A 15,984-nucleotide genomic window follows, 5' to 3' on the forward strand; every position below is an offset into this window, starting at 1 on the left:
GAAATATAGGGAAAAAAGGTCTCAACAAATTCCTATTGATGGAACTGTTGAGAGTAAAACTTTCCTACAAAGGACTGAATAGACCTGGAAATACACCTGATATTTACTAAGTTTTTTTTTGACATAATACTGGAAATTTTTTTTTGCATTTTGTTCTGAATCCATAAAGTTTTCTTGCTTTGGTGACCAAGATCTGCAGCAAGGTTGCAATTTTTTTTTCCAACAAAGCTAACTTGTGTTTGCATTTTCTCTCCCCTTGATGCCAACACAGCATAAAATTAGTGGTAGTAATCTTTTACTACTTAGCTCAGAATCTGTTTTTGCATAACTTCCATAGGGATTTTGTCTCCTCAAAAAAAAAAAAAAAATTTTGGAAATGAATTTCATTACGTGGCTTTGAGTGGAGTTCTTCCAGAAAGTTGAAACAGAGCTGAAACAAGAAGAGGAGAACCTATTCGCTTTGTTCCGTAGGTTCCAGAAACCTCCAAAGAAGGTGAGGAAGCTTGCCTCCATTGGCTGGACTGGATAACCCGGCCAATGAAAAAGTCCTGGTACCCTCGAGAAGAGGAAAGCCCAGGTGGAGTCCGATGAGACCAACTTTGTTCCTGAAGCCAACATGGACCAGATGCCAACGGTTCGCTCTGATCCTATATAGAGTATTCCAACAAAGCCAGCTAAAATTGCTGCTTAGTTATTCTGCCCTGTGATTTTATGCAAAAATAGGTAAAATGGTTTAAAAGTAGATTTAGTTTACAAACTTTTGCTGTGCTGTTAAAGTATGGGATCAAGGTTGGGAGAATTTGTGTTTTACATAAATTAAGCCATTTTAAGATTTTTTTTCTGAGATTTTGACATATTCGCTGTCTTGTTCTGGCTAATGCCTCCAAATTTTTTTTGGCTTGGACTGATGAACTGTTTTTCCAGGGAAGGACTTTTACTTTCCACAATGGACAATACCTGGAGGGACTGGTTTTCATTCACACTGGAACCCAGTAAAATTTTCATCTGAGATTGCATCCCAACATCCATATATTCGATCTTCATCACCATGGAAATGATGGTCAAAAACAAAAAAGGGGGAGATGCTGCAGGGGGCCTTGCTGCCCCAGCCAGATAGGATACTGACAAGCAGCTAAGAGAAAAGGCCTCACACCTTGGGGCTGAAGATCTGGCATCCCTTTGCTTTTTGTTCTTGGTCATAGAGAGAGAAAAATTTATTAGAGGGTATACTGGGCAATAGATTATACGTGTCGGCAGACTGTGGGTAAATGACATGAAAAATTATCTGTTTAGAAATTAAACAGTTTGGCCCACTTGACAATGGGAGACAGTTTGTTGTACATGCCTGACAAGCAATCCAGCACAATAATTATAGTAAGTCCTTCTTTTGCCTTCTTTTGAAGTTTCTTGGGAAAGTTTTTAAATGAAGCTATTTGAGTTAAGGAGTTTCTAGGTAGAAAAAGTTCTGATAGCTGAGTAGCATCTGGTCTCTGGCTGAAGGCCATGCAAATAAGAAAAGTCTTTTCTTGCTTTGGCATTAGCTGATAGGGATGTCCTGGCGGCTATCCACTGTCTTAGGTTATTGTTTAGCTGAAACAATGAGTTCTAGTGTAAGGCTTAGTTTTTTATTAACTTTGAAGGTTGCCTTCTTGCTGAGAGCGCGTAGTGGCCAAAAATCTATGGAAAAAGGGATGCACTGATTGTTTCTGCTTTGTTTCTATGCACATGATAATGTAATCTCATGGCTTGCTAAAAAAGTATAAATAAAGAACCTGCTGAGCCCCTCGGCAGAAGGTACTTGCACCTCATCCAGTGTCAGTGTCTTCTCACTACCTCATCCCCTTCCCCTCAGCCCTTAAGTTTTCGCCAACGCCGTCTCATCCTTTCAGGAACCCCTGACACGACATTTTGTCGAGGCTGGTCCCCGGCAACCTCCTTCTTATATTCACATTAAATTATAGCAGTACAAATTCATAACCGCTGAAGGATCAACCAACATCTGCAGCATGCGACATGAACAAAGTCCAGCAGAGCAGGGTGGGGAAATCTAATTGAACTGTGTGTGCAGTGATACAGGGAATACAAATCATAAGGGGGACCCTCCACAGGGCATAATAGGTCTCCATAGAGACCCTCCAGATTGGCTTAACCCACTCTGGGGACTTTGGAGACCCAGCACTGAAGACTTTGGAGGGAGTGCACAGAGCTGACCTCCAGGACTGGGAATGCACTATTGGAGACCACAGGGGCAGGGTGCAGAGTGATGACTGATGACACTGATGCTCCCAATATAGAACAGCTGGAGCCCAAACTGGGGGGAAGAGCCAGATGGATACACTTGCCTCCCCTCTAAGAGACTGTTATTTGTAGTGAGAGGTTGTGATACTCTAAACCACAGCCATCACTCAACCTCCTTACTCCCCCTACCTACCAACTCCCCACCCTCCCATACCCCCACTCCTCACACCCCCTCCCACCTGTCCCAAACAGTGTTAAAACACAACTAAATACATCCACTGAATGGTTTAATATCAACTGGATTTTAACCCAGGAGAAAGCAACCCGGGCTAAAGCTGTGCAACAGAAAGCTCAATTTGTGTCCAGTACTGAATTAAGTTCTCAAACTTAGCATAGGGGTTGAGGTTAGCATAAGTCTATTCAAGGTATTTAGGGTGAGGAGTTGCCCTAGAGGAGGGGATCACTGTGGACCCCTCTCCAGAACTCTGGTATCTACAGCACAGGAGGAAGCTCGAGTCCCTGACACTCACTGGAGCTGATTCTTCAGGCCTCCTGCCCTGGGTCCTTCCCCCTATTACTTCTTATCAGTGACGGTTCTCCTGTCACCCGAACAGGTACAAAGGGGGCGGTCTGCAATTTAGCCCAGGTACCTGCTATAAACTCTACAATGAAGAGACAGAAGAACAAATCACAAATGATGGAGCAAACAACAACCACAACCCTGAATTAAGCCTCAATCCAGCAGAACTGTGGCATCTACCTGAAGAGGAATTCGAGTGAACAGTTATAATAACACCACTGAACTTGAAAAAAATTTACATGATGTAAATCAGGAACAGAATAAAGACAGAGGAATATGATACTGTTACAGTTAGAACCAGGATAAAAAATATTAACAACATATTAAAAAATACAGGGCTTCATAACAGACTAACACAAGTAATGGAGAAGATTAATGAACTCAAAAAGGGTAATATCAGAGAAAACACCAGTAAAACAGCTGTTATAGGGCAGCCCCGATATTAAACGGGTTCCTGGCTGTGGGTCCTCACCCGCGCGCTTTAAAGAGACTTATGAATACTCTACTACAGACACACACAAAAGGGTTAATAAAAGGTTTATTTACAAGAGAAAAAGAAAATAAGGAAAAGGTACAACTCAGGGAGAAAATAGGGAAATAAAGTCTTTAATGCGTCCTACCCGATCCGATGACCTGGAAACCCAAAGTCACTCTCAGAGCTGACCGGACGCTGCAAGCTGGCCGAGAGCCCAAAATGGAGAGCGCCCCAAAGCCCACGTGTCTGCCTTTTGTATCCACCTGGCTGCTTAACCCCACCCTCAGGTCCCAGCCACCTTCCCTTTGGTGGTGATGGGATTTGGAGTTCCCAGTGTCTTTGGCTTTGACCTGGGGTGGGGGTGGAGTCCACAAAGCCTATATGGAATTTGCTTTGGGACATCCTTTTCCCCCTAACACTACTAGTGAAAAAAATTTAAATGAAAATAGTGCAAGATCCTAAGAGTATAGCCCCTAAACCATTCTTGTTGGAAGTCAGGGACCTCACGATTCCCCTCTGGGACTGAGAGAGGGTGGGCTCCACAAACAAAGGTGAGCAGGACAGCATGCACACAGAGCAAGGCTGCTGCAGGCCCACACACCATTTTGGACTGAGTAGAGACAGGCAGAGATCCGCCGTTAACGTGAACTGTGGGCACTGGGAGAGTGTAGCCCCTGCACCAGTTTTGGAAGCCAGGGACCCCAGGATCCCTTCTGGAACTGAGTAAATACCGAGGGAGGGCATCTTCAGTGCCCATCAACATATCCACAACATCACTACCCTTGTGGAGTCCGTCGTAACAGTGCAGGACTCGGTCTGGCCAGCAGCTCCCAAATCCCAGAAGGAGCACCAAAAGCTGTCCAGGGCAGCCGGGCAGATCAACATGGTACCCAGGGGAGGAAGCAGGGGCTTGGTATAGGGTACGCGAGGAGTGGAGACAAAGCCAGGATCATCGCCAGTCTCATTTATTCAGGAATGTGTACAATGTTATATAGGGTTCAGAGGAGGAGGTCTCTCGTTATCTCGAACAAGGAGAGACCACCAATGCAAACAAGCCACAGGGAGCAAGCAGGGGGAAAGGTTCAGTCGTCACAATAGGAAACTTGAAACCTTCACTGGAGCTAACATTCAGTACCTGCTTCAGGCAAGAACCCGGATACTCAGGTCTGGTCCCCGACAAAAAGCTATTCCTACAAGAACCAGCCTTACAATGTCTCAATGCATAGAACAAATTAGAAAACAAACAGCCGGGAGAAGGGGAAAAAACAATAGCCAATCAAGTCCTCAGGGCAAGGATATGGCACAAAAGGAAAATCAGGTACCAGAACTGAACAATGATGACTTGGAAGAACTTCTCTGCCTGCCAGATAGAGGATTTAAAATTGTCATGATAAAAAAAAAAACATAAAGAAATGAAAAAGGAAAAGAATGATATGAGAAATATAATTAATGAATTGAAGAATGAACTTGAGACCTGAAAGAAGGAAATGAAGGAAGATGTAACCTATGAAGCTATCCGCAGGCACTGCAGCATGAGTTCAATTTCTGGCCAGGGAGCAGCCCACATAGCAAAACAGACCTCTCCTGACTCACCTGCTGCTCCTCAGCAGTGTGTTTCAGTTGATCTGCCTGTTCTGTTCTCCACTCTGTCTCTGGTGAATCCTCTCACCCCTGTACCTCTGGCCTGTACTCCAGTTCTTGTATGCATAAAGAAATAAATCTTAAAAAAAAAATCCAATCTTCTTTCTCAAGGAAACACATCTATCAGTGAACAGAAGATTTAAATTGAAATGTTAAATAAAAAAATAACAGAATTGGTGAAAGCCATGGAAGTAGAATAGACTGAGTGGGAGATTGAATCAGTGATCTGAAAGATGCAACTGGAGAAGACTCAAGATACAAAATGAGGGCCTCCCCTGGTGGCACAGCAGTTGAGCGCTGGGCTGCAAAGCTGCCTGCAGTCTCTGCAGCGCCAGTTCGATTCCTGGCCGCTTGCGAGGGTCCCACATGGCACGAAGACCTCTCTTGCCACGCCCGCTGCTCCCCTCAGCAGTGTACTTAGGTCCTTCTGCCTGTTCTGCTCCCCACTCTGACTCTGGTGAATTCTCTCACGCTCCCGCGTGTCTAACTGTACCCAGTGCTTGTATAAATAAATAAATAAATCTTTAAAAAAGATACAAAATGATAAATATAAAGGGAAAAAAATAAAGAAATACTTCAAGAATTATCCATGAGAAAAGGAAATATAAAAATTCTAGGCATCCCAGAAGGAGAAGAGAGAGAGAAGGTAACTGAAAAATTATTTAAATAAATAATAGAAGAAAGTTTCCTGAACTTGAAGAAGGAACTAAATATACAAACACAGGAATCTAAGAGAATGCCAGTCCACCTACATGAAAGGAGACCTACAGTGTGACACAGTAGTGAAACTTCTCAGAGTTTATACAAAGAAAGAATAATAAAGCTGACAAGTGAGAAGAAACAGATAACCAACCATGCACTTAGTTGTTAAATTTTCTTAGTTTCCTATAATCCAGAAAAGTTACTCAGCCTTTCTTGACCTTGATATTTTAGAAAAATAAAGATCAGATTTACGTAGAATTTCTTTCAATGTGTGTATTTCTTATGATTGGATTCATGTCGGAAAGGCATGGTGATAGTTTGTCCTGATATTTGTGAAGTTGGCATAACCACTTGCTTAAGGTAGTCTTCACTAGGTTTTTAACCATAAAACTACTATTTTCCCTTTGTAATTAATTATCTGGGGGAAGATATTTGGAAGGTATGAAAATATCCTGCTCTTTAATTTTTCCACTTAGACTAACCATCTATTGATGATTTCCTAAATCCATCATTTATTTTACCTTTAATGACTGTCTATTTTAAGGATGAAAGTCCTCACCTCACTTAGCTAATTAATTAACTAATTTAATATCAGTATTAATTCATGGATATTTGTTTTATTTAATGTGTTATAATTCACTACGGTCATTATTTTAATGCTCAGGCCAGCGGGAAGCCCATTAAGCTTGTTTCTGTGTGGTTTTTATGTGTTCCCATCAGTGTTTGAGAAATTTCTCAATTTCGAGAGTCAAAAGACACTCCAGGCTTATCTTGGACTTTCCCGGCTGTAGACAAGTCATTTGCCAAGAAGTGTTGGTTTCTTTTAATGGGGAATCACATACAGAATCCAAGATCTTGGTATGACATGTGCTATTGATACTAATGTGTAACTGCTTCTAGGCCCTTTTAATGGACAGACTTGGAAAATATGTATATATGTGTATACATAGACATTCATATATGTGTATATATTTATTTGTAATTTATATATGTATAACTATAAACATATACATGTACACAGGTGCATATATACACATATGCCTGCAGTTATTTTTGCATCTATCTATTAAAAACTATAATTTCAGGCCTCCCTGGTGGCACAAGGGCTTAAGACACACTTATGAAGCTATCCACAGCCACTGCAGCACAAGTTCGATCCCTGGCCAGGGAGCTACCCACATGGCGCGGCAGACCTCTCATGCCTCACCTGCTGCTCCCCTCAGCAGTGTGTTCTGATCCATTTGTTCTGTTTCCCCCTTTTGTCTCTGGTGAATCCTCTCACCCACACACACCTCTGGCCTGTAACCCAGTTCTTGTATGCATAAATAAATAAATCTTTAAAAAAAAATTATGATTCAACCATTTTCTATCACACTCAATTACCACAGGATATATTGCCATTTTATCCATTTCCACATGGAACTCCCTTTTCAGCAGTAGGAATCTGACTATGGCTCCATTATCATACATCTGCATATAGATTTGAATCCTTTCTCTGCTGCTTTACAAAGGGTGTGACCTTGAACAAATACTTAACTTCTCTAAACTCTAATTTTCTCATCTTCAATAAGTTATAATTAATTTTGGGGGCTTGGTAGTCTTTAGAAACATAAACAAAAAATAAGTAGCAATGGCTAGCATATGAAAAATGCCCAATAAATGTAATGCATTGTTATTATCAATATTATTTATTAATATTATTATTGTCATCTTATAATTCTTATCTAGCATTCAGGTGTTCCCATTTCTTCCCAGGGTACTTTTCAAAAAACTCTTCTCTATTAGTTTGTAATAGGAATTAGAAACATCTATTTTGTTAATTATACTTAACAAGAGTACATACATTTTCTTTGCTTTTTAGTGAGAAAAAAAGAAGAGCAACCACAGACATCACTGCAATCAAATTTCAGCTCATGTCACTGTCTCTTTTTCACAAGTTAGCAGTACTGCATTAATAGCTGTCAACAGGCTTGATCACCCAGTGCTATTAGGCAGCCGAGAATAATGAATTTAGGTGTCATCATATCAACCAGAAAGTATAAAAATGTCCTTCTCAATTAAGTTTTGAACAGGTAATCCATATTTACTTTTAAATATCCTGCTAACAATTAAAGGTCTTGAAATCTAAACACCCACCAGTTTCAAAGGCTACACAAATTATTAAAGTTTTATGTCCCTGTAAAGCATGATAAGAATAGAATGCTTTATTAATATTCTAACCGATGTGTTCCTGTTCCTTTTATGTCTTGACAATTCTTCTCTTTACTCCTTTACTTGTGATTAATTAGTAGTAAATATATCTTAGCTTTAAAATTGCACAGCTCTGGCGCTTCCTGGTGGCACAGGCGGTTGATTGCCGCACTGTGAAGCTGTCTGCAGCCTCTGCAGCGCCGGTTTGATCCTGGCCAGCAGGGGTGAGAATCCCACATGGCAAGCAGACCTCTCCTGTCAGCCTGCTGCTCCCCTCAGCAGTGTATTTCGTCAGTCTGCCTGTTCTGTTCCCCACTCTGTCTCCGGTGAATCCTCTCATCCTCCCGCACATCTGGCCTGTACCTTGGTTCTTGTATAAAAATAAATTAAAAAATACATAAATAAAACAAAAATAAAGTTGCACGGCTCCTTTATTTAACTCTGAAGTCTACTTTTTCCACTGACCTTTATTTGTATCTTATGCTATATCAGATACTGCTTGGAACTGAGACCATGGAGTAAAAGGCATAGCTTATATCTTTACCTAGTTCATAATTTAAAAATAAAAAATTCCATTTTCAAGAGCAATTAGGAAAATCCACATTCTCAGAAATAAATTAACCACAAATATACAAGACCTCCACACTAAAAGTTATAAAACACTGCTGAGAGAAGTTAAGGAAAACACATATAAATGGACATATATACCTTTTCCTTTTAAAAAAGAGCAAGTTGTAAATTTACAGTACCTGAATTCAAAATTTACTAAAGCTGCATTAATCAAGACATCAAGACAGTTTGATACTGGCACAAGTATTGACAATTACAAACAGAACAGATTAGAGTGTCCAGAAGTAGATACACCTAGGCAATCACTTAATTTTTAACAAACACAGCAAAGTAATGCATTGGGGTCAAGGAAAACCTTTTCAGTGAAAGGTACAGGAACAATTAGATATTCAACTGCAAAGTTTATTCATTCATTCATTCATTTATTTAACTGCCACTTTTTTATTTCTTTTTTTTAAAGATTTATTTTTTATTTATACAATATCTGGGGTACAGGCCATAGGCACAGATGGGTGAGAGGATTCACCAGAGACTGAACGGGGCGCAGATCAAGCAGAAAGACCCAAAGCACTGCTGAGGGGAGCAGCAGGCAAGGCAGGAAAGGGCTGCTGCACCATGTGGGTTTCTGCTTGGCCGGCTGGGAATCGAACCCACGCTGCAGAGGCTGCAGACAGCTTCACAGCGCTGTGCTCAACCCACTGCGCCACCAGGGAGGCCCTGCAAAGTTTATCTAAGAGGAACCTGAATATTTTTCAGCATTGCTCTTATCCAACACCTGGCTCTGCTCTTACGCTTTTCTGGAGACACATTAGTAACGTATCACTAATGATGAGTATCAACAGTCAAGACATTGTTTCCACTATTCCAGTGCTATTCTACTACAGGGATAACACCTTATCTTTATAAAAATAAAATCTTTTTAAATTATTAAAATAACAGTAGTCATTAGTAACAGTTCCAGCAGTAAAGTAAAAAGTACACAATAATTATCATACAACCCAGGAATCACTGAAATTGAGATGATGTTTTTAAGCTTCTATAAATGATATCATAAAATTTGTACAGTGCCTTTTTTACCTAATACTGTTTTGCATGTACTTCTCTTGTTTATGATTCCTTGCAATTTTATTATTATTATTATTATTATTATTTTTAATTTTTTTATAGAGGCATGTTTTATTTATTTATTTGTTTGTTTGTTTGTTTGTTTTTTTTTTTATACATGCACTGGGTACAGTCAGAAGCGCGGGAGGGTGAGGGAATTCACCAGAGCCAGAGCAGGGAGCAGAGCAGGCAGAAGGACCAAGGAACACTGCTGAGGGGAGCAGCGGGCGGCAGGAGAGATCTGGTCTGCGCGCCATGTGGGACCCTCCTCCAGTGGCCAGGGAGCAGCCGGGGATCGAACTGGCGCTGCAGAGGCCGCGGGCAGCTTCGCAACCCAGCGCTCAACCGCTGTGCCACCGGGGAGGCCCCCACAATTTTATTATTTTTGTCTGAATGTAATGTGGCAATACTAGCTTTCATTTCAACTTATTCTCATGACATTTGTATGTCATTTTCATGACGTTTCATTTCCCAAAGAAATAAATTTTAACTGCAAGCTATATCCAAGTTGCATATCTAATAAAGCTCTATTTCTGGAGTATCGAACAAACTCACGACTCTTCTATGAAAATTGCCCATTTCACAATCCTTTATCAAAAATATAATTTGGCTGTTGAGCAAGCAAGGAAGTAAGGATGGAATAAATTTATTTTTGTCTTTTATGTTATGTTAGACATATTTTGTGTACTTTGTATACTTAGTTATGACATTAACTGTGAGGAAATTAGGGCAGGTTTCAAAACTGAGCATTTAAAAATTATATTTAAGCATCCTGCTACAAGAAAAACCTCAGAAGCAGTCTCTAGGCAGTAAAATGGATGACAGATAAGATGCTCCATGGCCACTGTTGATTGTTGAAGTTCTGGCAACATGAACTATCTGGTCAACTATGGTCTCATCTAGAAATTTCAAAATTATGTATAAGAATAAAGTTTGCCTCTTCATGTGGCCTTCAACTATAACCCACTGTGTGAACTGAAGACCAGAGAGAGGCAAGCTTCAGGGAGAAGGAAAACAGGAGGAAATGCAAAAAGGAGAAGCAGATTTGGACCAAGAGTACTTCTTTGAACCTGTCAGCTTAGTTGCAGGTTTCACTTCCTTCCAGAACTCCAATGCCTTTGAACTCTGTGAAACTCTGTGAAACTCTAATGCCTCTGAACTCTGTGAAACTTCTTAATCATTGCAATACCCAGCTCCCAACTTACTTTATGTCAATTCAAGTTTCTGTTAAAGAGAATATGACTTGTGGGAGATTTTCTTTCATCAGCAACCAACCCTCCTCATGTTTAGTATATTCTTTGACTTTGTCCTTGGAGAGATTTAGTTCTTCAATCTAAGGGTTCCTGTGAGCTATAAACTTAGTGTTTCCAGCTCACTTAATGAGGTGCTGATAGAATTACCCAGGTCATCTCTGCTCTCTTAAAGTCTCAGTGTCAAACTGGTATGCATATTTTCCTGGCTTGAGAGAATGTGTTGTCAGAATGCATAGGATTCAATAATCAATGACTCCTTCAAGTAGTTCAATTCTAGTCCCTTTCTAATCTTGGAAATGAAATCAAATTTAATTTGCTCTGTTATTGTTCCCAATGTAGCCAGTAATTTTAATACTCTGAGAAGGAAGCATTTGAGCATTTTTGAATGTCAATCTGTTCTCAAAAATTTTCTCTTGGGTGAAACAGAAATTTACATGGTGTACTATCAGTGACTACAACAAAAAGAATGACATTCACTAACAATGTTAAAATATTTTAGCATTACCAATACAATTTTAATTGGTCCATATAGCTGACAGGTATGTCTAGAAAGCCAATAAAATCATAAAGATATGTCTAAAATTAACACAACTCAAATATATCCTGATATGATTTTTTCTCTCACATGACAAAGAAAATTATCTTTACAATTCATTTGGCAATTCTGTCTACTTTGTATGAGATATTTTTAACGTAGAGAACCAGCTTATAGATATATTGGGTTTTAGACACTTGATTTCTCTGTACTTCTGTAAAACACCTACTCTTAAATTATTGTGAACATTTATTACAACAAGTAAATATTGTTCATTAAATATTCAACACTCTTCTAGGTGCTGTGGGTGATGTAGGAAAAAAAAGATGAGATGTGTTCTTTGCCCCCTTTACCTGGTAAAGTAGCTGGGGGAATGTATAACGCAATAGTGCTAAAACGGGACTATGTAGAGTGATGCGTGTGCTAATTTTCTTTTTTAAGTTATGAGATGAAGAGACAGAAACAAACAAAAAAAGGAAACAGAAGTGAGGAACAATACATGAACAAAAGTACACCCTTCACTTCTTTTTTCTTTTTTATTTATACAAGAGCCAGGGTACAGGCCAGATGCATGGGAAGGTGAGAGGACTCACCAGAGACAGAGAGGGGAACAGAACAGGCAGACAGATGAAATACACTGCTGAGGGGAGCAGCAGGTGAGACAGGAGAGGTCTGCTTGCCGTGTGGGTTGCTCCGAGGCCGTCGAGGATTGAACCGGTGCTGCAGAGTCTGCAGACAGCTTTGCAGAGCTGTGCTTAACTGCCTATGCCACCAGGGAGGCCCCACACCTTTGGCTTCTGGTAACTTTTGTGTTCTTCCCTTTTTGGGGCTCCACTGGAATGAATCAAAATTGAAGTGGTTAGAGAGAACTTTCTGGAGAGGTGGGATTTGACTTGGGAACTGAAGTTAAACATAGAACTTGAAAGGAGAAATGACTAAAAGGACAACCTAAGTCAAAGTATGTTGTCAGTTGCCATAATTATGTCGGCCAATTCCTTATAATACTTGTAAGAAATCATTTACACACACACACACACACACACACACACACACACACACACATGCGCGCGCGCGTGTAATCTATAGGACTATTTTTCTGGACAACTCTAATACATTTGAATTTAGCTAAAATGCTCTGTACAGTTGGGAGTCAGTGCCTCCCTCTTTTCCACCAATATTTCTTTATCTATCCCATGTTGGGGACAGGGTGGGGCTCTGTGTTTAATGGTCATTTTCATTAAACTCATGGTTCTCCCGTTTTCCATTTCCTCTCAGTTCTCTTTTCTGAAACTACATTTCTTCATCTTGTGTTAAAATCTTCCTCTGGGCCCAAGCATTCTCCCCACACTGTCATCAAAAGAAGCATAAGGTGCTTATAGTACAAGAAAAACAGCAACTCACTGGCAACACGGATTTTAGGACATTGTCATCTATCGTCCCATCACAGGGAATTTCTCACTGGCCATTTCTCTTCTCGGACCCTGTCTGTCACCATCGTGCTTAACTTCCCTCTTTTTAAATCTTGCTCCCAATTTCTTCACTCTTACAGATGTGAAGAAATTTTGCTGACCTTTCTCCACAGAAGGGATGGGTGGGCTTCTCTCCACATGCCCAGGGAGGGTCTCCTCCAGGGATGTCACCAGCGTGGAGACCCTGTGCCTAAGGAAGCTGTTACTGTCACTTCAATCGTGCAGAATATTTTAAAGGAAGAGTCATGAAGGACTTAGGAGCTTTTTGTCCTTTTCCCTTCTTTTCCTGATAAAAGAAGTAATCACAGTTCCCCCTTTTAGAGCCCATGAGAATGTGTCAGTAGTTAGGAGGGGACCATCCTGGTCACGTGTACAGAGACCATGTCTGCTCCCCGGAGGATCTCACCTTTACTCTCAGAGAGAAGCTGAGTCATCTCCTTCTCATCCGCCCACCATGGCACATCTCCCCCTTCCTCTCCCTGATGCCTCAGGGCCCTAAACACAGAGCATACATCACAGGCTCACGCCATTATTCTTCAGAATTCATAAGCATGTACTTCTCCACACACATGCTATTAAATTTTGGTCTGTTCACCCACGAATCTGTCTGTTGTGAATTTGTTCATCCATTTAGTCTTAGAAAAACTCAGAGGGGATGGGGGGAATTCTCCCTTGCCACAACACAACTCCCTCATCTGAAAAAAGCTGTTACCTTAGGGGGTAAAAAATTTATCTCTTTTGACTAAAACTCATCAAAAAGTTATCAAAAGTTATCACTTTAATTAATAATAAAAGATGTAAGGGGGCGGAGCAACATGGCGGCGAGGAGACGCTGCGAGTAAGATCTCCCATTAAAAAAAGTTAATAGGGAGGAAAAGCGGCAGGTCCCAGTGAGAACTGGGACACGGAAGATAAACGGGTGACTCCAGCAAACTACCCGAAGAAGAAAGTGGCCATAAAAGAGGACTAGAAGGGAGGGAAGCGCAGAACCCTGCTCCCCTCCCCCGCCCACAGAGGCGGCACTCTCTGACCGGCAGAGAGGGAGAAAAACAACAAACCAAAACGACCCACAAGAACAAACGACGCAGCAAGCGGGACTGTGAGTGGAAAGGAACTATTGCAGCCACCACACCCCGTGAACGGGAGCTGAGGCGAACCCTGCAGGATCCGCCGCGGCGGTGAGCGAACGGCTCCGGGCGCCATTAGAGAAGAACAAAGACCCCGGGAGACTCGCACCCAGCCCGGGCTGCCGGTAAGCTGGCGCGGAAACGCGGCGCGCTCGGGGAGCTTGAAAAGCAAGTGCAGACCGGAATCGCGGCTGCCCAGGTACCCGCGCCTGCGACCTAGGCTTGCGGGAGACGACCTAGGCTTGCGGGGAGACGCGCAGAGGTCCTCACTGAGGTGAAGGTCCCTCCCTGAGTGAGCAGGAACCAGGCGCCCAGGCACGGGAGCGGTGCAAAAGGCGCCCTTCCCGCGCCACTGAACTGGGCTACAGCCCACGTCCTGGAACTGAGGGCTTTGAACTGAGACCCGGGGCACGAAAATTCGGGGCGTGGGTTCTCCACGACGGTGGGGCACAAGGCAGACACAGCACCCCAAAGCTGTTGAGGTGTACCCTACCATTCCCGCTCTGTTCCCTGTCCCACGGGGTGGGGGGGACGAAAAACAGCCCCCCAAGGACAATAGGAGAGATCTCTGGCGCCACCTAGTGACCAGGAAAAAAAAAAGTCACTAACACCCCATAGAACAGGAAATTTCTTAAGACTGCTTGAAAAGGGCAGAAGGCTTCTGCAGTCGCCAGCCGGGAAGTTATTCCACGCCAGGCCCCTTCCGACCAGCAGTCTGAGCCCACAGAGGGAGCAGGCACCCACGTCCGGGGCAGACCGGGGGCGCAGAAGAGTGTGCCTGAAACCGGAGGCGCAGGGACTGCATCCCGCTTCGCCCTTTGAGAACAGGGACATTTCTTCAGTAAAAACTGCCTAAAACCAGCAGAAAGCTCCCCCAGAAGACAGAGATGGCTCCTGGAAGAGCCAGAGGGGAGCGGAGAAGTTCACCCAAGATGTCAGTCAGTCCGAGCAACACAGTGTCCCAACGCATACGACAAATTAGAAAACAGACAGTAGGGAGTAGAAGAACCACATGCAACCTAAAAACTCCTCAGGAAAGAAGCACACCACAAAAAGAAAACCACTCCCCAGATTGCAACGACAGCGACTTGGAAGAACTTCTGAGCCTTCCAGAAAGAGAATTTAAAATTGCCATGATTAAAAAAGTGATAGATCAGAAGAAGGAAATTGAGTCCCTAAAGAGGGAAGTAAGAGAAATGCAGGAGATCAAAGAATTAATGGAGGAACTAAAGAACTCTGGGAAAAGCAATGAAAGCAGAATAGATGAAATGGAAGAACGAATAAGTAATCTTGAAGACACAGAAATAAAAAGAACCAAAACAGAAAAGGAAAGAGAAGTACGAAGGAAAAAGAATGAAGAAAGACTTCGGGAACTATCTGACTCCATGAGGAAAGGAAATATAAGAGTTATAGGAATTCCAGAAGGAGAGGAGAGAGATGTAGGAACAGAGAAAATATTCATGGATATAATTGAAGAGAACTTCCCAAATGAGAAGAAGGAGCTGAAAATTGATATACAAGAAGCAAGAAGAACACCAAACTTCCACGACGAAAGGAAAACACAGCAGACACATAATAGTAAAGCTCCAAGAATCCAGGACAAGGAAAAAATAATGAAGCTGACAAAGAGGGAAGAAACAGATAACATTCAAAGGAAAACCAATCAGGCTGACATCAGACTTCTCTGAAGAAACACTACGGGCAAGGAGAGAGTGGAGGGACATAGTCAACAGACCAAGAAAACAGATGCCAACCAAGAATACTCTATCCCGCAAAGCTCTCTTTCTCCATGAAGAAAGAATATGGACCTTCCCAGACAAAGAGAAACTCCGAATTTCATTGCGACTAAACCCCACTCCAAAAAATACTACAAGGAATCCTAAAGCCAGAACCTCAGAGACGAATAACAACGAAAGAAGACCAAAAAAAAAAAATTATTAAAAGAATAAATAAATAAAATCAAAGGAAAGACAACATAATGGCAAATACAGATGCTAACATATCAATATTAACTCTAAATGTAAATGGACTAAACTCTTCAATAAAAACACAGAGTTGCAGCCTGGATTAAGAAACAAAACCCAACTTTTGCTGTCTCAG

At 41.8% G+C, this 15,984-nt stretch overlaps 1 pseudogene; it reads right to left on the minus strand.

The window, feature by feature from the left end:
- Nucleotides 1-2,971: 2,971 nt before the first annotated feature.
- The window catches only part of LOC119251307 (lathosterol oxidase-like), an 18,827-nt pseudogene continuing 5,814 nt past the window's right edge, over nucleotides 2,972-15,984 (minus strand).

Source organism: Talpa occidentalis, unplaced genomic scaffold (genome assembly GCF_014898055.3).
Source record: "Talpa occidentalis isolate TD23 unplaced genomic scaffold, MPIMG_talOcc4v2.1 talOcc4.2, whole genome shotgun sequence".
NCBI lineage: Eukaryota > Metazoa > Chordata > Mammalia > Eulipotyphla > Talpidae > Talpa > Talpa occidentalis.